Source organism: Euprymna scolopes, chromosome 2 (genome assembly GCF_053919585.1).
Source record: "Euprymna scolopes isolate OS-2025 chromosome 2, ASM5391958v1, whole genome shotgun sequence".
Taxonomy (NCBI): Eukaryota; Metazoa; Mollusca; class Cephalopoda; order Sepiida; family Sepiolidae; genus Euprymna; species Euprymna scolopes.
Window position 1 is genome coordinate 86,567,005 of NC_136483.1, and position 25,867 is coordinate 86,592,871.

General features: G+C 35.2%; 22 non-coding genes across 22 annotated transcripts; all 22 read right to left on the reverse strand.

Moving 5' to 3' along the window:
• Positions 1–1,367: 1,367 nt before the first annotated feature.
• Positions 1,368–1,440, reverse strand: Trnaa-agc (transfer RNA alanine (anticodon AGC)). Its single transcript has one exon. It is a non-coding gene; the product is annotated as a tRNA-Ala (tRNA).
• Positions 1,441–2,371: 931 nt separating this feature from the next.
• Trnaa-agc (transfer RNA alanine (anticodon AGC)) lies at positions 2,372–2,444 on the reverse strand. Its single transcript has one exon. It is a non-coding gene; the product is annotated as a tRNA-Ala (tRNA).
• Positions 2,445–3,375: 931 nt separating this feature from the next.
• On the reverse strand, positions 3,376–3,448 carry Trnaa-agc (transfer RNA alanine (anticodon AGC)). Its single transcript has one exon. It is a non-coding gene; the product is annotated as a tRNA-Ala (tRNA).
• A 429-nt stretch (positions 3,449–3,877) lies between these two features.
• On the reverse strand, positions 3,878–3,950 carry Trnaa-agc (transfer RNA alanine (anticodon AGC)). The gene has a single exon. It is a non-coding gene; the product is annotated as a tRNA-Ala (tRNA).
• Positions 3,951–4,379: 429 nt separating this feature from the next.
• Positions 4,380–4,452, reverse strand: Trnaa-agc (transfer RNA alanine (anticodon AGC)). Its single transcript has one exon. It is a non-coding gene; the product is annotated as a tRNA-Ala (tRNA).
• A 3,692-nt stretch (positions 4,453–8,144) lies between these two features.
• Positions 8,145–8,217, reverse strand: Trnaa-agc (transfer RNA alanine (anticodon AGC)). The gene has a single exon. It is a non-coding gene; the product is annotated as a tRNA-Ala (tRNA).
• A 1,433-nt stretch (positions 8,218–9,650) lies between these two features.
• On the reverse strand, positions 9,651–9,723 carry Trnaa-agc (transfer RNA alanine (anticodon AGC)). The gene has a single exon. It is a non-coding gene; the product is annotated as a tRNA-Ala (tRNA).
• Positions 9,724–10,152: 429 nt separating this feature from the next.
• Positions 10,153–10,225, reverse strand: Trnaa-agc (transfer RNA alanine (anticodon AGC)). Its single transcript has one exon. It is a non-coding gene; the product is annotated as a tRNA-Ala (tRNA).
• A 2,187-nt stretch (positions 10,226–12,412) lies between these two features.
• On the reverse strand, positions 12,413–12,485 carry Trnaa-agc (transfer RNA alanine (anticodon AGC)). The gene has a single exon. It is a non-coding gene; the product is annotated as a tRNA-Ala (tRNA).
• Positions 12,486–14,421: 1,936 nt separating this feature from the next.
• Positions 14,422–14,494, reverse strand: Trnaa-agc (transfer RNA alanine (anticodon AGC)). Its single transcript has one exon. It is a non-coding gene; the product is annotated as a tRNA-Ala (tRNA).
• Positions 14,495–14,923: 429 nt separating this feature from the next.
• Trnaa-agc (transfer RNA alanine (anticodon AGC)) lies at positions 14,924–14,996 on the reverse strand. Its single transcript has one exon. It is a non-coding gene; the product is annotated as a tRNA-Ala (tRNA).
• A 680-nt stretch (positions 14,997–15,676) lies between these two features.
• Trnaa-agc (transfer RNA alanine (anticodon AGC)) lies at positions 15,677–15,749 on the reverse strand. Its single transcript has one exon. It is a non-coding gene; the product is annotated as a tRNA-Ala (tRNA).
• Positions 15,750–17,182: 1,433 nt separating this feature from the next.
• On the reverse strand, positions 17,183–17,255 carry Trnaa-agc (transfer RNA alanine (anticodon AGC)). Its single transcript has one exon. It is a non-coding gene; the product is annotated as a tRNA-Ala (tRNA).
• Positions 17,256–18,436: 1,181 nt separating this feature from the next.
• On the reverse strand, positions 18,437–18,509 carry Trnaa-agc (transfer RNA alanine (anticodon AGC)). Its single transcript has one exon. It is a non-coding gene; the product is annotated as a tRNA-Ala (tRNA).
• Positions 18,510–20,444: 1,935 nt separating this feature from the next.
• Trnaa-agc (transfer RNA alanine (anticodon AGC)) lies at positions 20,445–20,517 on the reverse strand. The gene has a single exon. It is a non-coding gene; the product is annotated as a tRNA-Ala (tRNA).
• Positions 20,518–20,695: 178 nt separating this feature from the next.
• Trnaa-agc (transfer RNA alanine (anticodon AGC)) lies at positions 20,696–20,768 on the reverse strand. Its single transcript has one exon. It is a non-coding gene; the product is annotated as a tRNA-Ala (tRNA).
• A 1,180-nt stretch (positions 20,769–21,948) lies between these two features.
• Trnaa-agc (transfer RNA alanine (anticodon AGC)) lies at positions 21,949–22,021 on the reverse strand. The gene has a single exon. It is a non-coding gene; the product is annotated as a tRNA-Ala (tRNA).
• Positions 22,022–23,203: 1,182 nt separating this feature from the next.
• Trnaa-agc (transfer RNA alanine (anticodon AGC)) lies at positions 23,204–23,276 on the reverse strand. The gene has a single exon. It is a non-coding gene; the product is annotated as a tRNA-Ala (tRNA).
• A 178-nt stretch (positions 23,277–23,454) lies between these two features.
• Trnaa-agc (transfer RNA alanine (anticodon AGC)) lies at positions 23,455–23,527 on the reverse strand. The gene has a single exon. It is a non-coding gene; the product is annotated as a tRNA-Ala (tRNA).
• Positions 23,528–23,956: 429 nt separating this feature from the next.
• Positions 23,957–24,029, reverse strand: Trnaa-agc (transfer RNA alanine (anticodon AGC)). Its single transcript has one exon. It is a non-coding gene; the product is annotated as a tRNA-Ala (tRNA).
• Positions 24,030–24,207: 178 nt separating this feature from the next.
• Positions 24,208–24,280, reverse strand: Trnaa-agc (transfer RNA alanine (anticodon AGC)). The gene has a single exon. It is a non-coding gene; the product is annotated as a tRNA-Ala (tRNA).
• A 1,180-nt stretch (positions 24,281–25,460) lies between these two features.
• Positions 25,461–25,533, reverse strand: Trnaa-agc (transfer RNA alanine (anticodon AGC)). Its single transcript has one exon. It is a non-coding gene; the product is annotated as a tRNA-Ala (tRNA).
• Positions 25,534–25,867: the final 334 nt, after the last annotated feature.

Here is a 25,867-nt window from a genome sequence, read left to right on the forward strand (position 1 = left end):
GAAGGCACTTGTCTGCAAGTAAAGACATTTTACTTGAATTCAAAAATTTCCAGATAATTAAATAAGGTCTAGTCATATATATGCCTCAGAAAATTAAAAAAGTATTAAACAAGTGGAGAATCGGGGCATCGATCCCCGTACCTCTCGCATGCTAAGCGAGGGTTCTACAATCTGAGCTAATTCCCCATGTCCGCATTCTCCTACTCTCATAATCCCAATATTTTATGAATAAATGAAAATATTAAAAGCTTGAAGGCACTTGTCTGCAATTAAAGACATTTTACTTGAATTCAAAAATTTCCAGATAATTAAATAAGGTCTAGTCATATATATGCCTCAGAAAATGAAAAAAGTATTAAACAAGTGGAGAATCGGGGCATCGATCCCCGTACCTCTCGCATGCTAAGCGAGCGCTCTACCATCTGAGCAAATTCCCCATGTCCGCATTCTCCTACTATCATAATCCCAATATTTTATGAATAAATGAAAATATTAAAAGCTTGAAGGCACTTGTCTGCAAGTAAAGACATTTTACTTTAATTCAAAAATTTCCAGATAATTAAATAAGGTCTAGTCATATATATGCCTCAGAAAATTAAAAAAGTATTAAACAAGTGGAGAATCGGTGTACCGATCCCCGTACCACTCGCATGCTAAGCGAGCGCTCTACCATCTGAGCTAATTCCCCATGTCCGCATTCTCCTACTATAATAATCCCAATATTTTATGAATAAATGAAAATATTAAAAGCTTGAAGGTACTTGTCTGCAATTAAAGACATTTTACTTTAATTCAAAAATTTCCAGATAATTAAATAAGGTCTAGTCATATATATGCCTCAGAAAATTAAAAAAGTATTAAACAAGTGGAGAATCAGGGCATCGATACCCGTACCTCTCGCTTGCTAAGCGAGCTCTCTACTATCTGAGCTAATTCCCCATGCCCGCATTCTCCTACTATCTTAATCCCAATATTTTATGAATAAATGAAAATATTATAAGCTTGAAGTCACTTGTCTGCAAGTAAAGACATATTACTTGAATTCAAACATTTCTAGATAATTAAATAATGTCTATTCATATATATGCCTCAGAAAATTAAAAAAGTATTAAACAAGTGGAGAATCGGGGCATCGATACCCGTACCTCTCGCATGCTTAGCGAGCTCTCTACTATCTGAGCTTCTTCCCCATGCCCGCATTCTCCTACTATCTTAATCCCAATATTTTATGAATAAATGAAAATATTATAAGCTTGAAGTCACTTGTCTGCAAGTAAAGACATTTAACTTGAATTAAAAATTTCCAGATAATTAAATAAGGTCTAGTCATATATATGCCTCAGAAAATCAAAAAAGTATTAAACAAGTGGAGAATCGGGGCATCGATCCCCGTACCACTCGCATGCTAAGCGAGCGCTCTACCATCTGAGCTAATTCCCCATGTCCGCATTCTCATACTATCATAATCCCAATATTTTATGAATAAATGAAAATATTAAAAGCTTGAAGGCACTTGTCTGCAATTAAAGACATTTTACTTGAATTCAAAAATTTCCAGATAATTAAATTAGGCCTAGTCATATATATGCCTCAGAAAATTTAAAATGTATTAAACAAGTGGAGAATTTGGGCATCGATTCCCGTACTTCTCGCATGCTAAGCGAGCGCTCTACCATCTGAGCTAATTCCCCATGTCCGCATTCTCCTACTATCAGAATCCCAATACTTTATGAAAAAATGAAAATATTAAAAGCTTGAAGGCACTTGTCTGCAAGTAAAGACATTTTTCTTGAATTCAAAAATTTTCAGATAATTAAATAATGTCTATTCATATATATGCCTCAGAAAATGAAAAAAGTATTAAACAAGTGGAGAATCGGGGCATCGATCCTCGTACCTCTCGCATGCTAAGCGAGCGCTCTACCATCTGAGCTAATTCCCCATGTCCGCATTCTCCTACTATCATAATCCCAATATTTTATGAATAAATTAAAATATTAAAAGCTTGAAGGCACTTGTCTGCAATTAAAGACATTTTACTTTAATTCAAAAATTTCCAGATAATTAAATAAGGTCTAGTCATATATATGCCTCAGAAAATTAAAAAAGTATTAAACAAGTGGAGAATCGGGGCACCGATCCCCGTACCTCACGCATGCTAAGCGAGCGCTCTACCATCTGAGCTAATTCCCCATGTCCGCATTCTCCTACTATCATAATCCCAATATTTTATGAATAAATGAAAATATTAAAAGCTTGAAGGCACTTGTCTGCAAGTAAAGACATTTTACTTTAATTCAAAAATTTCCAGATAATTAAATAAGGTCTAGTCATATATATGCCTCAGAAAATTAAAAAAGTATTAAACAAGTGGAGAATCGGGGCATCGATCCCCGTACCTCTCGCATGCTAAGCGAGCGCTCTACCATCTGAGCTAATACCCCATGTCCGCATTCTCCTACTATCATAATCCCAATATTTTATGAATAAATGAAAATATTAAAAGCTTGAAGGCACTTGTCTGCAAGTAAAGACATTTTACTTTAATTCAAAAATTTCCAGATAATTAAATAAGGTCTAGTCATATATATGCCTCAGAAAATTAAAAAAGTATTAAACAAGTGGAGAATCGGGGCACCGATCCCCGTACCTCTCGCATGCTAAGCGAGCGCTCTACCATCTGAGCTAATTCCCCATGTCCGCATTCTCCTACTATCATAATCCCAATATTTTATGAATAAATGAAAATATTAAAAGCTTGAAGGCACTTGTCTGCAAGTAAAGACATTTTACTTTAATTCAAAAATTTCCAGATAATTAAATAAGGTCTAGTCATATATATGCCTCAGAAAATTAAAAAAGTATTAAACAAGTGGAGAATCGGGGCATCGATCCCCGTACCTCTCGCATGCTAAGCGAGGGTTCTACAATCTGAGCTAATTCCCCATGTCCGCATTCTCCTACTATCATAATCCCAATATTTTATGAATAAATGAAAATATTAAAAGCTTGAAGGCACTTGTCTGCAAGTAAAGACATTTTACTTGAATTCAAAAATTTCCAGATAATTAAATAAGGTCTAGTCATATATATGCCTCAGAAAATTAAAAAAGTATTAAACAAGTGGAGAATCGGGGCACCGATCCCCGTACCTCTCGCATGCTAAGCGAGCGCTCTACCATCTGAGCTAATTCCCCATGTCCGCATTCTCCTACTATCATAATCCCAATATTTTATGAATAAATGAAAACATAAAAACCTTGAAGGCACTTGTCTGCAAGTAAAGACATTTTACTTTAATTCAAAAATTTCCAGATAATTAAATAAGGTCTAGTCATATATATGCCTCAGAAAATTAAAAAAGTATTAAACAAGTGGAGAATCGGGGCATCGATCCCCGTACCTCTCGCATGCTAAGCGAGCGCTCTACCATCTGAGCTAATTCCCCACGTCCGCATTCTCATACTATCATAATCCCAATATTTTATGAATAAATGAAAATATTAAAAGCTTGAAGGCACTTGTCTGCAAGTAAAGACATTTTACTTTAATTCAAAAATTTCCAGATAATTAAATAAGGTCTAGTCATATATATGCCTCAGAAAATTAAAAAAGTATTAAACAAGTGGAGAATCGGGGCACCGATCCCCGTACCTCACGCATGCTAAGCGAGCGCTCTACCATCTGAGCTAATTCCCCATGTCCGCATTCTCCTACTATCATAATCCCAATATTTTATGAATAAATGAAAATATTAAAAGCTTGAAGGCACTTGTCTGCAAGTAAAGACATTTTACTTTAATTCAAAAATTTCCAGATAATTAAATAAGGTCTAGTCATATATATGCCTCAGAAAATTAAAAAAGTATTAAACAAGTGGAGAATCGGGGCATCGATCCCCGTACCTCTCGCATGCTAAGCGAGCGCTCTACCATCTGAGCTAATTCCCCATGTCCGCATTCTCCTACTATCATAATCCCAATATTTTATGAATAAATGAAAATATTAAAAGCTTGAAGGCACTTGTCTGCAAGTAAAGACATTTTACTTGAATTCAAAAATTTCCAGATAATTAAATAAGGTCTAGTCATATATATGCCTCAGAAAATTAAAAAAGTATTAAACAAGTGGAGAATCGGGGCACCGATCCCCGTACCTCTCGCATGCTAAGCGAGCGCTCTACCATCTGAGCTAATTCCCCATGTCCGCATTCTCCTACTATCATAATCCCAATATTTTATGAATAAATGAAAATATTAAAAGCTTGAAGGCACTTGTCTGCAAGTAAAGACATTTTACTTTAATTCAAAAATTTCCAGATAATTAAATAAGGTCTAGTCATATATATGCCTCAGAAAATTAAAAAAGTATTAAACAAGTGGAGAATCGGGGCATCGATCCCCGTACCTCTCGCATGCTAAGCGAGCGCTCTACCATCTGAGCTAATTCCCCATGTCCGCATTCTCCTACTATCATAATCCCAATATTTTATGAATAAATGAAAATATTAAAAGCTTGAAGGCACTTGTCTGCAAGTAAAGACATTTTACTTTAATTCAAAAATTTCCAGATAATTAAATAAGGTCTAGTCATATATATGCCTCAGAAAATTAAAAAAGTATTAAACAAGTGGAGAATCGGGGCACCGATCCCCGTACCTCTCGCATGCTAAGCGAGCGCTCTACCATCTGAGCTAATTCCCCATGTCCGCATTCTCCTACTATCATAATCCCAATATTTTATGAATAAATGAAAATATTAAAAGCTTGAAGGCACTTGTCTGCAAGTAAAGACATTTTACTTGAATTCAAAAATTTCCAGATAATTAAATAAGGTCTAGTCATATATATGCCTCAGAAAATTAAAAAAGTATTAAACAAGTGGAGAATCGGGGCATCGATCCCCGTACCTCTCGCATGCTAAGCGAGGGTTCTACAATCTGAGCTAATTCCCCATGTCCGCATTCTCCTACTCTCATAATCCCAATATTTTATGAATAAATGAAAATATTAAAAGCTTGAAGGCACTTGTCTGCAATTAAAGACATTTTACTTGAATTCAAAAATTTCCAGATAATTAAATAAGGTCTAGTCATATATATGCCTCAGAAAATGAAAAAAGTATTAAACAAGTGGAGAATCGGGGCATCGATCCCCGTACCTCTCGCATGCTAAGCGAGCGCTCTACCATCTGAGCAAATTCCCCATGTCCGCATTCTCCTACTATCATAATCCCAATATTTTATGAATAAATGAAAATATTAAAAGCTTGAAGGCACTTGTCTGCAAGTAAAGACATTTTACTTTAATTCAAAAATTTCCAGATAATTAAATAAGGTCTAGTCATATATATGCCTCAGAAAATTAAAAAAGTATTAAACAAGTGGAGAATCGGTGTACCGATCCCCGTACCACTCGCATGCTAAGCGAGCGCTCTACCATCTGAGCTAATTCCCCATGTCCGCATTCTCCTACTATAATAATCCCAATATTTTATGAATAAATGAAAATATTAAAAGCTTGAAGGTACTTGTCTGCAATTAAAGACATTTTACTTTAATTCAAAAATTTCCAGATAATTAAATAAGGTCTAGTCATATATATGCCTCAGAAAATTAAAAAAGTATTAAACAAGTGGAGAATCGGGGCACCGATCCCCGTACCTCACGCATGCTAAGCGAGCGCTCTACCATCTGAGCTAATTCCCCATGTCCGCATTCTCCTACTATCATAATCCCAATATTTTATGAATAAATGAAAATATTAAAAGCTTGAAGGCACTTGTCTGCAAGTAAAGACATTTTACTTTAATTCAAAAATTTCCAGATAATTAAATAAGGTCTAGTCATATATATGCCTCAGAAAATTAAAAAAGTATTAAACAAGTGGAGAATCGGGGCATCGATCCCCGTACCTCTCGCATGCTAAGCGAGCGCTCTACCATCTGACCTAATTCCCCATGTCCGCATTCTCCTACTATCATAATCCCAATATTTTATGAATAAATGAAAATATTAAAAGCTTGAAGGCACTTGTCTGCAAGTAAAGACATTTTACTTTAATTCAAAAATTTCCAGATAATTAAATAAGGTCTAGTCATATATATGCCTCAGAAAATTAAAAAAGTATTAAACAAGTGGAGAATCGGGGCACCGATCCCCGTACCTCTCGCATGCTAAGCGAGCGCTCTACCATCTGAGCTAATTCCCCATGTCCGCATTCTCCTACTATCATAATCCCAATATTTTATGAATAAATGAAAATATTAAAAGCTTGAAGGCACTTGTCTGCAAGTAAAGACATTTTACTTTAATTCAAAAATTTCCAGATAATTAAATAAGGTCTAGTCATATATATGCCTCAGAAAATTAAAAAAGTATTAAACAAGTGGAGAATCGGGGCATCGATCCCCGTACCTCTCGCATGCTAAGCGAGGGTTCTACAATCTGAGCTAATTCCCCATGTCCGCATTCTCCTACTATCATAATCCCAATATTTTATGAATAAATGAAAATATTAAAAGCTTGAAGGCACTTGTCTGCAAGTAAAGACATTTTACTTGAATTCAAAAATTTCCAGATAATTAAATAAGGTCTAGTCATATATATGCCTCAGAAAATTAAAAAAGTATTAAACAAGTGGAGAATCGGGGCACCGATCCCCGTACCTCTCGCATGCTAAGCGAGCGCTCTACCATCTGACCTAATTCCCCATGTCCGCATTCTCCTACTATCATAATCCCAATATTTTATGAATAAATGAAAATATTAAAAGCTTGAAGGCACTTGTCTGCAAGTAAAGACATTTTACTTTAATTCAAAAATTTCCAGATAATTAAATAAGGTCTAGTCATATATATGCCTCAGAAAATTAAAAAAGTATTAAACAAGTGGAGAATCGGGGCATCGATCCCCGTACCTCTCGCATGCTAAGCGAGGGTTCTACAATCTGAGCTAATTCCCCATGTCCGCATTCTCCTACTATCATAATCCCAATATTTTATGAATAAATGAAAATATTAAAAGCTTGAAGGTACTTGTCTGCAATTAAAGACATTTTACTTGAATTCAAAAATTTCCAGATAATTAAATAAGGTCTAGTCATATATATGCCTCAGAAAATGAAAAAAGTATTAAACAAGTGGAGAATCGGGGCATCGATCCCCGTACTTCTCGCATGCTAAGCGAGCGCTCTACCATCTGAGCTAATTCCCCATGTCCGTATTCTCCTACTATCATAATCCCAATATTTTATGAATAAATGAAAATATTAAAAGCTTGAAGGCACTTGTCTGCAAGTAAAGACATTTTACTTTAATTCAAAAATTTCCAGATAATTAAATAAGGTCTAGTCATATATATGCCTCAGAAAATTAAAAAAGTATTAAACAAGTGGAGAATCGGGGTATCGATCCCCGTACCACTCGCATGCTAAGCGAGCGATCTACCATCTGAGCTAATTCCCCATGTCCGCATTCTCCTACTATCATAATCCCAATATTTTATGAATAAATGAAAATATTAAAAGATTGAAGGTACTTGTCTGCAATTAAAGACATTTTACTTGAATTCAAAAATTTCCAGATAATTAAATAAGGTCTAGTCATATATATGCCTCAGAAAATTAAAAAAGTATTAAACAAGTGGAGAATCGGGGCATCGATCCCTGTACCTCTCGCATGCTAAGCGAGCGCTCTCCCATCTTAGCTAATTCCCCATGTCCGCATTCTCCTACTATCATAATCCCAATATTTTATGAATAAATGAAAATATTAAAAGCTTGAAGGCACTTGTCTGCAATTAAAGACATGTTACTTGAATTCAAAAATTTCCAGATAATTAAATAAGGTCTAGTCATATATATGCCTCAGAAAATTAAAAAAGTATTAAACAAGTGGAGAATCGGGGCACCGATCCCCGTACCTCTCGCATGCTAAGCGAGCGCTCTACCATCTGAGCAAATTCCCCATGTCCGCATTCTCCTACTATCATAATCCCAATATTTTATGAATAAATGAAAATATTAAAAGCTTGAAGGCACTTGTCTGCAAGTAAAGACATTTTACTTTAATTCAAAAATTTCCAGATAATTAAATAAGGTCTAGTCATATATATGCCTCAGAAAATTAAAAAAGTATTAAACAAGTGGAGAATCGGGGCATCGATCCCCGTACCTCTCGCATGCTAAGCGAGCGCTCTACCATCTGAGCTAATTCCCCATGTCCGCATTCTCCTACTATCATAATCCCAATATTTTATGAATAAATGAAAATATTAAAAGCTTGAAGGCACTTGTCTGCAAGTAAAGACATTTTACTTTAATTCAAAAATTTCCAGATAATTAAATAAGGTCTAGTCATATATATGCCTCAGAAAATTAAAAAAGTATTAAACAAGTGGAGAATCGGGGCACCGATCCCCGTACCTCTCGCATGCTAAGCGAGCGCTCTACCATCTGAGCTAATTCCCCATGTCCGCATTCTCCTACTATCATAATCCCAATATTTTATGAATAAATGAAAATATTAAAAGCTTGAAGGCACTTGTCTGCAAGTAAAGACATTTTACTTTAATTCAAAAATTTCCAGATAATTAAATAAGGTCTAGTCATATATATGCCTCAGAAAATTAAAAAAGTATAAAACAAGTGGAGAATCGGGGCATCGATCCCCGTACCTCTCGCATGCTAAGCGAGGGCTCTACAATCTGAGCTAATTCCCCATGTCCGCATTCTCCTACTATCATAATCCCAATATTTTATGAATAAATGAAAATATTAAAAGCTTGAAGGCACTTGTCTGCAAGTAAAGACATTTTACTTGAATTCAAAAATTTCCAGATAATTAAATAAGGTCTAGTCATATATATGCCTCAGAAAATGAAAAAAGTATTAAACAAGTGGAGAATCGGGGCATCGATCCCCGTACCTCTCGCATGCTAAGCGAGCGCTCTACCATCTGAGCAAATTCCCCATGTCCGCATTCTCCTACTATCATAATCCCAATATTTAATGAATAAATGAAAATATTAAAAGCTTGAAGGCACTTGTCTGCAAGTAAAGACATTTTACTTTAATTCAAAAATTTCCAGATAATTAAAAAAGGTCTAGTCATATATATGCCTCAGAAAATTAAAAAAGTATTAAACAAGTGGAGAATCGGTGTATCGATCCCCGTACCACTCGCATGCTAAGCGAGCGCTCTACCATCTGAGTTAATTCCCCATGTCCGCATTCTCCTACTATAATAATCCCAATATTTTATGAATAAATGAAAATATTAAAAGCTTGAAGGTACTTGTCTGCAATTAAAGACATTTTACTTTAATTCAAAAATTTCCAGATAATTAAATAAGGTCTAGTCATATATATGCCTCAGAAAATTAAAAAAGTATTAAACAAGTGGAGAATCGGGGCACCGATCCCCGTACCTCACGCATGCTAAGCGAGCGCTCTACCATCTGAGCTAATTCCCCATGTCCGCATTCTCCTACTATCATAATCCCAATATTTTATGAATAAATGAAAATATTAAAAGCTTGAAGGCACTTGTCTGCAAGTAAAGACATTTTACTTTAATTCAAAAATTTCCAGATAATTAAATAAGGTCTAGTCATATATATGCCTCAGAAAATTAAAAAAGTATTAAACAAGTGGAGAATCGGGGCATCGATCCCCGTACCTCTCGCATGCTAAGCGAGCGCTCTACCATCTGAGCTAATTCCCCATGTCCGCATTCTCCTACTATCATAATCCCAATATTTTATGAATAAATGAAAATATTAAAAGCTTGAAGGCACTTGTCTGCAAGTAAAGACATTTTACTTGAATTCAAAAATTTCCAGATAATTAAATAAGGTCTAGTCATATATATGCCTCAGAAAATTAAAAAAGTATTAAACAAGTGGAGAATCGGGGCACCGATCCCCGTACCTCTCGCATGCTAAGCGAGCGCTCTACCATCTGAGCTAATTCCCCATGTCCGCATTCTCCTACTATCATAATCCCAATATTTTATGAATAAATGAAAATATTAAAAGCTTGAAGGCACTTATCTGCAAGTAAAGACATTTTACTTTAATTCAAAAATTTCCAGATAATTAAATAAGGTCTAGTCATATATATGCCTCAGAAAATTAAAAAAGTATTAAACAAGTGGAGAATCGGGGCATCGATCCCCGTACCTCTCGCATGCTAAGCGAGCGCTCTACCATCTGAGCTAATTCCCCATGTCCGCATTCTCCTACTATCATAATCCCAATATTTTATGAATAAATGAAAATATTAAAAGCTTGAAGGCACTTGTCTGCAAGTAAAGACATTTTACTTTAATTCAAAAATTTCCAGATAATTAAATAAGGTCTAGTCATATATATGCCTCAGAAAATTAAAAAAGTATTAAACAAGTGGAGAATCGGGGCACCGATCCCCGTACCTCTCGCATGCTAAGCGAGCGCTCTACCATCTGAGCTAATTCCCCATGTCCGCATTCTCCTACTATCATAATCCCAATATTTTATGAATAAATGAAAATATTAAAAGCTTGAAGGCACTTGTCTGCAAGTAAAGACATTTTACTTTAATTCAAAAATTTCCAGATAATTAAATAAGGTCTAGTCATATATATGCCTCAGAAAATTAAAAAAGTATTAAACAAGTGGAGAATCGGGGCATCGATCCCCGTACCTCTCGCATGCTAAGCGAGGGTTCTACAATCTGAGCTAATTCCCCATGTCCGCATTCTCCTACTATCATAATCCCAATATTTTATGAATAAATGAAAATATTAAAAGCTTGAAGGTACTTGTCTGCAATTAAAGACATTTTACTTGAATTCAAAAATTTCCAGATAATTAAATAAGGTCTAGTCATATATATGCCTCAGAAAATGAAAAAAGTATTAAACAAGTGGAGAATCGGGGCATCGATCCCCGTACTTCTCGCATGCTAAGCGAGCGCTCTACCATCTGAGCTAATTCCCCATGTCCGTATTCTCCTACTATCATAATCCCAATATTTTATGAATAAATGAAAATATTAAAAGCTTGAAGGCACTTGTCTGCAAGTAAAGACATTTTACTTTAATTCAAAAATTTCCAGATAATTAAATAAGGTCTAGTCATATATATGCCTCAGAAAATTAAAAAAGTATTAAACAAGTGGAGAATCGGGGTATCGATCCCCGTACCACTCGCATGCTAAGCGAGCGATCTACCATCTGAGCTAATTCCCCATGTCCGCATTCTCCTACTATCATAATCCCAATATTTTATGAATAAATGAAAATATTAAAAGTTTGAAGGTACTTGTCTGCAATTAAAGACATTTTACTTGAATTCAAAAATTTCCAGATAATTAAATAAGGTCTAGTCATATATATGCCTCAGAAAATTAAAAAAGTATTAAACAAGTGGAGAATCGGGGCATCGATCCCTGTACCTCTCGCATGCTAAGCGAGCGCTCTCCCATCTTAGCTAATTCCCCATGTCCGCATTCTCCTACTATCATAATCCCAATATTTTATGAATAAATGAAAATATTAAAAGCTTGAAGGCACTTGTCTGCAATTAAAGACATGTTACTTGAATTCAAAAATTTCCAGATAATTAAATAAGGTCTAGTCATATATATGCCTCAGAAAATTAAAAAAGTATTAAACAAGTGGAGAATCGAGGCATCGATCCCCGTACCTCTCGCATGCTAAGCGAGCGCTCTACCATCTGAGCAAATTCCCCATGTCCGCATTCTCCTACTATCATAATCCCAATATTTTATGAATAAATGAAAATATTAAAAGCTTGAAGGCACTTGTCTGCAATTAAAGACATTTTACTTGAATTACAAAAATTTCCAGATAATTAAATAAGGTCTAGTCATATATATGCCTCAGAAAATTAAAAAAGTATTAAACAAGTGGAGAATCGGGGCATCGATCCCCGTACCTTTCGCATGCTAAGCGAGCGCTCTACCATCTGAGCTAATTCCCCATGTCCGCATTCCCCTACTATCATAATCCCAATATTTTATTAATAAATGAAAATATTAAAAGCTTGAAGGCACTTGTCTGCAAGTAAAGACATTTTACTTGAATTCAAAAATTTCCAGATAATTAAATAATGTCTATTCATATATATGCCTCAGAAAATTAAAAAAGTATTAAACAAGTGGAGAATCGGGGCATCGATCCTCGTACCTCTCGCATGCTAAGCGAGCGCTCTACCATCTGAGCTAATTCCCCATGTCCGCATTCTCCTACTATCATAATCCCAATATTTTATGAATAAATGAAAATATAAAAAGCTTGAAGGCACTTGTCTGCAAGTAAAGACATTTTACTTGAATTCAAAAATTTCCAGATAATTAAATAAGGTCTAGTCATATATATGCCTCAGAAAATTAAAAAAGTATTAAACAAGTGGAGAATCGGGGCATCGATCCCCGTACCTCTCGCATGCTAAGCGAGCGCTCTACCATCTGAGCTAATTCCCCATGTCCGCATTCTCATACTATCATAATCCCAATATTTTATGAATAAATGAAAATATTAAATGCTTGAAGGCACTTGTCTGCAAGTAAAGACATTTTACTTTAATTCAAAAATTTCCAGATAATTAAATAAGGTCTAGTCATATATATGCCTCAGAAAATTAAAAAAGTATTAAACAAGTGGAGCATCGGGGCACCGATCCCCGTACCTCACGCATGCTAAGCGAGCGCTCTACCATCTGAGCTAATTCCCCATGTCCGCATTCTCCTACTATCATAATCCCAATATTTTATGAATAAATGAAAATATTAAAAGCTTGAAGGCACTTGTCTGCAAGTAAAGACATTTTACTTTAATTCAAAAATTTCCAGATAATTAAATAAGGTCTAGTCATATATATGCCTCAGAAAATTAAAAAAGTATTAAACAAGTGGAGAATCGGGGCACCGATCCCAGTACCTCTCGCATGCTAAGCGAGCGCTCTACCATCTGAGCTAATTCCCCATGTCCGCATTCTCCTAGTATCATAATCCCAATATTTTATGAATAAATGAAAATATTAAAAGCTTGAAGGCACTTGTCTGCAAGTAAAGACATTTTACTTTAATTCAAAAATTTCCAGATAATTAAATAAGGTCTAGTCATATATATGCCTCAGAAAATTAAAAAAGTATTAAACAAGTGGAGAATCGGGGCATCGATCCCCGTACCTCTCGCATGCTAAGCGAGGGTTCTACAATCTGAGCTAATTCCCCATGTCCGCATTCTCCTACTATCATAATCCCAATATTTTATGAATAAATGAAAATATTAAAAGCTTGAAGGTACTTGTCTGCAATTAAAGACATTTTACTTGAATTCAAAAATTTCCAGATAATTAAATAAGGTCTAGTCATATATATGCCTCAGAAAATGAAAAAAGTATTAAACAAGTGGAGAATCGGGGCATCGATCCCCGTACTTCTCGCATGCTAAGCGAGCGCTCTACCATCTGAGCTAATTCCCCATGTCCGTATTCTCCTACTATCATAATCCCAATATTTTATGAATAAATGAAAATATTAAAAGCTTGAAGGCACTTGTCTGCAAGTAAAGACATTTTACTTTAATTCAAAAATTTCCAGATAATTAAATAAGGTCTAGTCATATATATGCCTCAGAAAATTAAAAAAGTATTAAACAAGTGGAGAATCGGGGTATCGATCCCCGTACCACTCGCATGCTAAGCGAGCGATCTACCATCTGAGCTAATTCCCCATGTCCGCATTCTCCTACTATCATAATCCCAATATTTTATGAATAAATGAAAATATTAAAAGTTTGAAGGTACTTGTCTGCAATTAAAGACATTTTACTTGAATTCAAAAATTTCCAGATAATTAAATAAGGTCTAGTCATATATATGCCTCAGAAAATTAAAAAAGTATTAAACAAGTGGAGAATCGGGGCATCGATCCCTGTACCTCTCGCATGCTAAGCGAGCGCTCTCCCATCTTAGCTAATTCCCCATGTCCGCATTCTCCTACTATCATAATCCCAATATTTTATGAATAAATGAAAATATTAAAAGCTTGAAGGCACTTGTCTGCAATTAAAGACATGTTACTTGAATTCAAAAATTTCCAGATAATTAAATAAGGTCTAGTCATATATATGCCTCAGAAAATTAAAAAAGTATTAAACAAGTGGAGAATCGGGGCATCGATCCCCGTACCTCTCGCATGCTAAGCGAGCGCTCTACCATCTGAGCAAATTCCCCATGTCCGCATTCTCCTACTATCATAATCCCAATATTTTATGAATAAATGAAAATATTAAAAGCTTGAAGGCACTTGTCTGCAATTAAAGACATTTTACTTGAATTACAAAAATTTCCAGATAATTAAATAAGGTCTAGTCATATATATGCCTCAGAAAATTAAAAAAGTATTAAACAAGTGGAGAATCGGGGCATCGATCCCCGTACCTCTCGCATGCTAAGCGAGCGCTCTACCATCTGAGCTAATTCCCCATGTCCGCATTCCCCTACTATCATAATCCCAATATTTTATGAATAAATGAAAATATTAAAAGCTTGAAGGCACTTGTCTGCAAGTAAAGACATTTTACTTGAATTCAAAAATTTCCAGATAATTAAATAATGTCTATTCATATATATGCCTCAGAAAATTAAAAAAGTATTAAACAAGTGGAAAATCGGGGCATCGATCCTCGTACCTCTCGCATGCTAAGCGAGCGCTCTACCATCTGAGCTAATTCCCCATGTCCGCATTCTCCTACTATCATAATCCCAATATTTTATGAATAAATGAAAATATAAAAAGCTTGAAGGCACTTGTCTGCAAGTAAAGACATTTTACTTGAATTCAAAAATTTCCAGATAATTAAATAAGGTCTAGTCATATATATGCCTCAGAAAATTAAAAAAGTATTAAACAAGTGGAGAATCGGGGCATCGATCCCCGTACCTCTCGCATGCTAAGCGAGCGCTCTACCATCTGAGCTAATTCCCCATGTCCGCATTCTCATACTATCATAATCCCAATATTTTATGAATAAATGAAAATATTAAAAGCTTGAAGGCACTTGTCTGCAAGTAAAGACATTTTACTTTAATTCAAAAATTTCCAGATAATTAAATAAGGTCTAGTCATATATATGCCTCAGAAAATTAAAAAAGTATTAAACAAGTGGAGCATCGGGGCACCGATCCCCGTACCTCACGCATGCTAAGCGAGCGCTCTACCATCTGAGCTAATTCCCCATGTCCGCATTCTCCTACTATCATAATCCCAATATTTTATGAATAAATGAAAATATTAAAAGCTTGAAGGCACTTGTCTGCAAGTAAAGACATTTTACTTTAATTCAAAAATTTCCAGATAATTAAATAAGGTCTAGTCATATATATGCCTCAGAAAATTAAAAAAGTATTAAACAAGTGGAGAATCGGGGCACCGATCCCAGTACCTCTCGCATGCTAAGCGAGCGCTCTACCATCTGAGCTAATTCCCCATGTCCGCATTCTCCTAGTATCATAATCCCAATATTTTATGAATAAATGAAAATATTAAAAGCTTGAAGGCACTTGTCTGCAAGTAAAGACATTTTACTTTAATTCAAAAATTTCCAGATAATTAAATAAGGTCTAGTCATATATATGCCTCAGAAAATTAAAAAAGTATTAAACAAGTGGAGAATCGGGGCATCGATCCCCGTACCTCTCGCATGCTAAGCGAGCGCTCTACCATCTGAGCTAATTCCCCATGTCCGCATTCTCCTACTATCATAATCCCAATATTTTATGAATAAATGAAAATATTAAAAGCTTGAAGGCACTTGTCTGCAAGTAAAGACATTTTACTTTAATTCAAAAATTTCCAGATAATTAAATAAGGTCTAGTCATATATATGCCTCAGAAAATTAAAAAAGTATTAAACAAGCGGAGAATCGGGGCACCGATCCCCGTACCTCTCGCATGCTAAGCGAGCGATCTACCATCTGAGCTAATTCCCCATGTCCGCATTCTCCTACTATCATAATCCCAATATTTTATGAATAAATGAAAATATTAAAAGCTTGAAGGCACTTGTCTGCGATTAAAGACATTTTACTTTAATTCAAAAATTTCCAGATAATTAAATAAGGTCTAGTCATATATATGCCTCAGAAAATTAAAAAAGTATTAAACGAGTGGAGAATCGGGGCATCGATCCCCGTACCTCTCGCATGCTAAGCGAGGGCTCTACAATCTGAGCTAATTCCCCATGTCCGCATTCTCCTACTATCATAATCCCAATATTTTATGAATAAATGAATATATTAAAAGCTTGAAGGTACTTGTCTGCAATTAAAGACATTTTACTTGAATTCAAAAATTTCCAGATAATTAAATAAGGTCTAGTCATATATATGCCTCAGAAAATTAAAAAAGTATTAAACAAGTGGAGAATCGGGGCATCGATCCCCGTACCTCTCGCATGCTAAGCGACCGCTCTACCATCTGAGCTTATTCCCCATGTCCGTATTCTCCTACTATCATAATCCCAATATTTTATGAATAAATGAAAATATTAAAAGCTTGAAGGCACTTGTCTGCAAGTAAAGACATTTTACTTTAATTCAAAAATTTCCAGATAATTAAATAAGGTCTAGTCATATATATGCCTCAGAAAATTAAAAAAGTATTAAACAAGTGGAGAATCGGTGTATCGATCCCCGTACCACTCGCATGCTAAGCGAGCGCTCTACCATCTGAGCTAATTCCCCATGTCCGCATTCTCCTACTATCATAATCCCAATATTTTATGAATAAATGAAAATATTAAAAGCTTGAAGGTACTTGTCTGCAATTAAAGACATTTTACTTGAATTCAAAAATTTCCAGATAATTAAATAAGGTCTAGTCATATATATGCCTCAGAAAATTAAAAAAGTATTAAACAAGTGGAGAATCGGGGCATCGATCCCCGTACCTCTCGCAAACTAAGCGAGCGCTCTACCATCTGAGCTAATTCCCCATGTCCGCATTCTCCTACTATCATAATCCCAATATTTTATGAATAAATGAAAATATTAAAAGCTTGAAGGCACTTGTCTGCAATTAAAGACATTTTACTTGAATTCAAAAATTTCCAGATAATTAAATAAGGTCTAGTCATATATATGCCTCAGAAAATTAACAAAGTATTAAACAAGTGGAGAATCGGGGCATCGATCCCCGTACCTCTCGCATGCTAAGCGAGCGCTCTACCATCTGAGCTAATTCCCCATGTCCGCATTCTCCTACTATCATAATTCCAATATTTTATGAATAAATGAAAATATTAAAAGCTTGAAGGCACTTGTCTGCAAGTAAAGACATTTTACTTTAATTCAAAAATTTCCAGATAATTAAATAAGGTCTAGTCATATATATGCCTCAGAAAATTAAAAAAAGTATGAAACAAGTGGAGAATCGGGGCATCGAACCCCGTACCTCTCGCATGCTAAGCGAGCGCTCTCCCATCTTAGCTAATTCCCCATGTCCGCATTCTCCTACTATCATAATCCCAATATGTTATGAATAAATGAAAATATTAAAAGCTTGATGGCACTTGTCTGCAAGTAAAGACATTTTACTTTAATTCAAAAATTTCCAGATAATTAAATAAGGTCTAGTCATATATATGCCTCAGAAAATTAAAACAGTATTAAATAAGTGGAGAATCGGGGCACCGATCCCCGTACCTCTCGCATGCTAAGCGAGCGCTTTACAATCTGAGCTAATTCCCCATGTCCGCATTCTCCTACTATCATAATCCCAATATTTTATTAATAAATGAAAATATTAAAAGCTTGAAGGCACTTGTCTGCAAGTAAAGACATTTTACTTGAATTCAAAAATTTCCAGATAATTAAATAATGTCTATTCATATAGATGCCTCAGAAAATTAAAAAAGTATTAAACAAGTGAAGAATCGGGGCATCGATCCTCGTACCTCTCGCATGCTAAGCGAGCGCTCTACCATCTGAGCTAATTCCCCATGTCCGCATTCTCCTACTATCATAATCCCAATATTTTATGAATAAATGAAAATATTAAAAGCTTGAAGGCACTTGTCTGCAAGTAAAGACATTTTACTTTAATTAAAAATTTCCAGATAATTAAATAAGGTCTAGTCATATATATGCCTCAGAAAATTAAAAATTATTAAACAAGCGGAGAATCGGGGCATCGATCCCCGTACCTCTACCATGCTAAGCGAGGGCTCTACAATCTGAGCTAATTCCCCATGTCCGCATTCTCCTACTATCATAATCCCAATATTTTATGAATAATTGAAAATATTAAAAGCTTGAAGGTACTTGTCTGCAATTAAAGACATTTTACTTGAATTCAAAAATTTCCAGATAATTAAATAAGGTCTAGTCATATATATGCCTCAGAAAATGAAAAAAGTATTAAACAAGTGGAGAATCGGGGCATCGATCCCCGTACCTCTCGCATGCTAAGCGAGCGCTCTACCATCTGAGCTAATTCCCCATGTCCGTATTCTCCTACTATCATAATCCCAATATTTTATGAATAAATGAAAATATTAAAAGCTTGAAGGCACTTGTCTGCAAGTAAAGACATTTTACTTGAATTCAAAAATTTCCAGATAATTAAATAAGGTCTAGTCATATATATGCCTCAGAAAATTAAAAAAGTATTAAACAAGTGGAGAATCGGGGTATCGATCCCCGTACCACTCGCATGCTAAGCGAGCGATCTACCATCTGAGCTAATTCCCCATGTCCGCATTCTCCTACTATCATAATCCCAATATTTTATGAATAAATGAAAATATTAAAAGCTTGAAGGTACTTGTCTGCAATTAAAGACATTTTACTTGAATTCAAAAATTTCCAGATAATTAAATAAGGTCTAGTCATATATATGCCTCAGAAAATTAAAAAAGTATGAAACAAGTGGAGAATCGGGGCATCGACCCCCGTACCTCTCGCATGCTAAGCGAGCGCTCTCCCATCTTAGCTAATTCCCCATGTCCGCATTCTCCTACTATCATAATCCCAATATTTTATGAATAAATGAAAATATTAAAAGCTTGAAGGAATTTGTCTGCAAGTAAAGACATTTTACTTTAATTCAAAAATTTCCAGATAATTAAATAAGGTCTAGTCATATATATGCCTCAGAAAATTAAAACAGTATTAAACAAGTGGAGAATCGGGGCACCGATCCCCGTACCTCTCGCATGCTAAGCGAGCGCTCTACCATCTGAGCTAATTCCCCATGTCCGCATTCTCCTACTATCATAATCCCAATATTTTATGAATAAATGAAAATATTAAAAGCTTGAAGGCACTTGTCTGCAAGTAAAGACATTTTACTTTAATTCAAAAATTTCCAGATAATTAAATAAGGTCTAGTCATATATATGCCTCAGAAAATTAAAAAAGTATTAAACAAGTGGAGAATCGGGGCACCGATCCCCGTACCTCTCGCATGCTAAGCGAGCGCTCTACCATCTGAGCTAATTCCCCATGTCCGCATTCTCCTACTATCATAATCCCAATATTTTATGAATAAATGAAAATATTAAAAGCTTGAAGGCACTTGTCTGCGATTAAAGACATTTTACTTTAATTCAAAAATTTCCAGATAATTAAATAAGGTCTAGTCATATATATGCCTCAGAAAATTAAAAAAGTATTAAACGAGTGGAGAATCGGGGCATCGATCCCCGTACCTCTCGCATGCTAAGCGAGGGCTCTACAATCTGAGCTAATTCCCCATGTCCGCATTCTCCTACTATCATAATCCCAATATTTTATGAATAAATGAATATATTAAAAGCTTGAAGGTACTTGTCTGCAATTAAAGACATTTTACTTGAATTCAAAAATTTCCAGATAATTAAATAAGGTCTAGTCATATATATGCCTCAGAAAATTAAAAAAGTATTAAACAAGTGGAGAATCGGGGCATCGATCCCCGTACCTCTCGCATGCTAAGCGACCGCTCTACCATCTGAGCTTATTCCCCATGTCCGTATTCTCCTACTATCATAATCCCAATATTTTATGAATAAATGAAAATATTAAAAGCTTGAAGGCACTTGTCTGCAAGTAAAGACATTTTACTTTAATTCAAAAATTTCCAGATAATTAAATAAGGTCTAGTCATATATATGCCTCAGAAAATTAAAAAAGTATTAAACAAGTGGAGAATCGGTGTATCGATCCCCGTACCACTCGCATGCTAAGCGAGCGCTCTACCATCTGAGCTAATTCCCCATGTCCGCATTCTCCTACTATCATAATCCCAATATTTTATGAATAAATGAAAATATTAAAAGCTTGAAGGTACTTGTCTGCAATTAAAGACATTTTACTTGAATTCAAAAATTTCCAGATAATTAAATAAGGTCTAGTCATATATATGCCTCAGAAAATTAAAAAAGTATTAAACAAGTGGAGAATCGGGGCATCGATCCCCGTACCTCTCGCATGCTAAGCGAGCGCTCTACCATCTGAGCTAATTCCCCATGTCCGCATTCTCCTACTATCATAATCCCAATATTTTATGAATAAATGAAAATATTAAAAGCTTGAAGGCACTTGTCTGCAATTAAAGACATTTTACTTGAATTCAAAAATTTCCAGATAATTAAATAAGGTCTAGTCATATATATGCCTCAGAAAATTAACAAAGTATTAAACAAGTGGAGAATCGGGGCATCGATCCCCGTACCTCTCGCATGCTAAGCGAGCGCTCTACCATCTGAGCTAATTCCCCATGTCAGCATTCTCCTACTATCATAATTCCAATATTTTATGAATAAATGAAAATATTAAAAGCTTGAAGGCACTTGTCTGCAAGTAAAGACATTTTACTTTAATTCAAAAATTTCCAGATAATTAAATAAGGTCTAGTCATATATATGCCTCAGAAAATTAAAAAAGTATGAAACAAGTGGAGAATCGGGGCATCGAACCCCGTACCTCTCGCATGCTAAGCGAGCGCTCTCCCATCTTAGCTAATTCCCCATGTCCGCATTCTCCTACTATCATAATCCCAATATGTTATGAATAAATGAAAATATTAAAAGCTTGATGGCACTTGTCTGCAAGTACAGACATTTTACTTTAATTCAAAAATTTCCAGATAATTAAATAAGGTCTAGTCATATATATGCCTCAGAAAATTAAAACAGTATTAAATAAGTGGAGAATCGGGGCACCGATCCCCGTACCTCTCGCATGCTAAGCGAGCGCTTTACAATCTGAGCTAATTCCCCATGTCCGCATTCTCCTACTATCATAATCCCAATATTTTATTAATAAATGAAAATATTAAAAGCTTGAAGGCACTTGTCTGCAAGTAAAGACATTTTACTTGAATTCAAAAATTTCCAGATAAGTAAATAATGTCTATTCATATAGATGCCTCAGAAAATTAAAAAAGTATTAAACAAGTGAAGAATCGGGGCATCGATCCTCGTACCTCTCGCATGCTAAGCGAGCGCTCTACCATCTGAGCTAATTCCCCATGTCCGCATTCTCCTACTATCATAATCCCAATATTTTATGAATAAATGAAAATATTAAAAGCTTGAAGGCACTTGTCTGCAAGTAAAGACATTTTACTTTAATTAAAAATTTCCAGATAATTAAATAAGGTCTAGTCATATATATGCCTCAGAAAATTAAAAATTATTAAACAAGCGGAGAATCGGGGCATCGATCCCCGTACCTCTACCATGCTAAGCGAGGGCTCTACAATCTGAGCTAATTCCCCATGTCCGCATTCTCCTACTATCATAATCCCAATATTTTATGAATAATTGAAAATATTAAAAGCTTGAAGGTACTTGTCTGCAATTAAAGACATTTTACTTGAATTCAAAAATTTCCAGATAATTAAATAAGGTCTAGTCATATATATGCCTCAGAAAATGAAAAAAGTATTAAACAAGTGGAGAATCGGGGCATCGATCCCCGTACCTCTCGCATGCTAAGCGAGCGCTCTACCATCTGAGCTAATTCCCCATGTCCGTATTCTCCTACTATCATAATCCCAATATTTTATGAATAAATGAAAATATTAAAAGCTTGAAGGCACTTGTCTGCAAGTAAAGACATTTTACTTGAATTCAAAAATTTCCAGATAATTAAATAAGGTCTAGTCATATATATGCCTCAGAAAATTAAAAAAGTATTAAACAAGTGGAGAATCGGGGTATCGATCCCCGTACCACTCGCATGCTAAGCGAGCGATCTACCATCTGAGCTAATTCCCCATGTCCGCATTCTCCTACTATCATAATCCCAATATTTTATGAATAAATGAAAATATTAAAAGCTTGAAGGTACTTGTCTGCAATTAAAGACATTTTACTTGAATTCAAAAATTTCCAGATAATTAAATAAGGTCTAGTCATATATATGCCTCAGAAAATTAAAAAAGTATGAAACAAGTGGAGAATCGGGGCATCGATCCCCGTACCTCTCGCATGCTAAGCGAGCGCTCTCCCATCTTAGCTAATTCCCCATGTCCGCATTCTCCTACTATCATAATCCCAATATTTTATGAATAAATGAAAATATTAAAAGCTTGAAGGAATTTGTCTGCAAGTAAAGACATTTTACTTTAATTCAAAAATTTCCAGATAATTAAATAAGGTCTAGTCATATATATGCCTCAGAAAATTAAAACAGTATTAAACAAGTGGAGAATCGGGGCACCGATCCCCGTACCTCTCGCATGCTAAGCGAGCGCTCTACCATCTGAGCTAATTCCCCATGTCCGCATTCTCCTACTATCATAATCCCAATATTTTATGAATAAATGAAAATATTAAAAGCTTGAAGGCACTTGTCTGCAAGTAAAGACATTTTACTTGAATTCAAAAATTTCCAGATAATTAAATAATGTCTATTCATATAGATGCCTCAGAAAATTAAAAAAGTATTAAACAAGTGGAGAATCGCGGCATCGATCCTCGTACCTCTCGCATGCTAAGCGAGCGATCTACCATCTGAGCTAATTCCCCATGTTCGCATTCTCCTACTATCATAATCCCAATATTTTATGACTAAATGAAAATATTAAAAGCTTGAAGGTACTTGTCTGCAATTAAAGACATTTTACTTGAATTCAAAAATTTCCAGATAATTAAATAAGGTCTAGTCATATATATGCCTCAGAAAATTAAAAAAGTATGAAACAAGTGGAGAATCGGGGCATCGATCCCCGTACCTCTCGCATGCTAAGCGAGCGCTCTACCATCTGAGCTAATTCCCCATGTCCGCATTCTCCTACTATCATAATCCCAATATTTTATGAATAAATGAAAATATTAAAAGCTTGAAGGCACTTGTCTGCAATTAAAGACATTTTTCTTGAATTCAAAAATTTCCAGATAATTAAATAAGGTCTAGTCATATATATGCCTCAGAAAACTAAAAAAGTATTAAACAAGTGGAGAATCGGGGCATCGATCCCCGTACCTCTCGCATGCTAAGCGAGCGCTCTACCATCTGAGCTAATTCCCCATGTCCGCATTCTCCTACTATCATAATTCCAATATTTTATGAATAAATGAAAATATTAAAAGCTTGAAGGCACTTGTCTGCAAGTAAAGACATTTTACTTTAATTCAAAAATTTCCAGATAATTAAATAAGGTCTAGTCATATATATGCCTCAGAAAATTAAAAAAGTATTAAACAAGTGGAGAATCGGGGCACCGATCCCCGTACCTCTCGCATGCTAAGCGAGCGCTCTACCATCTGAGCTAATTCCCCATGTCCGCATTCTCCTACTATCATAATCCCAATATTTTATGAATAAATGAAAATATTAAAAGCTTGAAGGTACTTGTCTGCAATTAAAGACATTTTACTTGAATTCAAAAATTTCCAGATAATTAAATAAGGTCTAGTCATATATATGCCTCAGAAAATTAAAAAAGTATTAAACAAGTGGAGAATCGGGGCATCGATCCCCGTACCTCTCGCATGCTAAGCGAGCGCTCTACCATCTGAGCTAATTCCCCATGTCCGCATTCTCCTACTATCATAATCCCAATATTTTATGAATAAATGAAAATATTAAAAGCTTGAAGGCACTTGTCTGCAATTAAAGACATTTTACTTGAATTCAAAAATTTCCAGATAATTAAATAAGGTCTAGTCATATATATGCCTCAGAAAATTAACAAAGTATTAAACAAGTGGAGAATCGGGGCATCGATCCCCGTACCTCTCGCATGCTAAGCGAGCGCTCTACCATCTGAGCTAATTCCCCATGTCAGCATTCTCCTACTATCATAATTCCAATATTTTATGAATAAATGAAAATATTAAAAGCTTGAAGGCACTTGTCTGCAAGTAAAGACATTTTACTTTAATTCAAAAATTTCCAGATAATTAAATAAGGTCTAGTCATATATATGCCTCAGAAAATTAAAAAAGTATGAAACAAGTGGAGAATCGGGGCATCGAACCCCGTACCTCTCGCATGCTAAGCGAGCGCTCTCCCATCTTAGCTAATTCCCCATGTCCGCATTCTCCTACTATCATAATCCCAATATGTTATGAATAAATGAAAATATTAAAAGCTTGATGGCACTTGTCTGCAAGTACAGACATTTTACTTTAATTCAAAAATTTCCAGATAATTAAATAAGGTCTAGTCATATATATGCCTCAGAAAATTAAAACAGTATTAAATAAGTGGAGAATCGGGGCACCGATCCCCGTACCTCTCGCATGCTAAGCGAGCGCTTTACAATCTGAGCTAATTCCCCATGTCCGCATTCTCCTACTATCATAATCCCAATATTTTATTAATAAATGAAAATATTAAAAGCTTGAAGGCACTTGTCTGCAAGTAAAGACATTTTACTTGAATTCAAAAATTTCCAGATAATTAAATAATGTCTATTCATATAGATGCCTCAGAAAATTAAAAAAGTATTAAACAAGTGAAGAATCGGGGCATCGATCCTCGTACCTCTCGCATGCTAAGCGAGCGCTCTACCATCTGAGCTAATTCCCCATGTCCGCATTCTCCTACTATCATAATCCCAATATTTTATGAATAAATGAAAATATTAAAAGCTTGAAGGCACTTGTCTGCAAGTAAAGACATTTTACTTTAATTAAAAATTTCCAGATAATTAAATAAGGTCTAGTCATATATATGCCTCAGAAAATTAAAAATTATTAAACAAGCGGAGAATCGGGGCATCGATCCCCGTACCTCTACCATGCTAAGCGAGGGCTCTACAATCTGAGCTAATTCCCCATGTCCGCATTCTCCTACTATCATAATCCCAATATTTTATGAATAATTGAAAATATTAAAAGCTTGAAGGTACTTGTCTGCAATTAAAGACATTTTACTTGAATTCAAAAATTTCCAGATAATTAAATAAGGTCTAGTCATATATATGCCTCAGAAAATGAAAAAAGTATTAAACAAGTGGAGAATCGGGGCATCGATCCCCGTACCTCTCGCATGCTAAGCGAGCGCTCTACCATCTGAGCTAATTCCCCATGTCCGTATTCTCCTACTATCATAATCCCAATATTTTATGAATAAATGAAAATATTAAAAGCTTGAAGGCACTTGTCTGCAAGTAAAGACATTTTACTTGAATTCAAAAATTTCCAGATAATTAAATAAGGTCTAGTCATATATATGCCTCAGAAAATTAAAAAAGTATTAAACAAGTGGAGAATCGGGGTATCGATCCCCGTACCACTCGCATGCTAAGCGAGCGATCTACCATCTGAGCTAATTCCCCATGTCCGCATTCTCCTACTATCATAATCCCAATATTTTATGAATAAATGAAAATATTAAAAGCTTGAAGGTACTTGTCTGCAA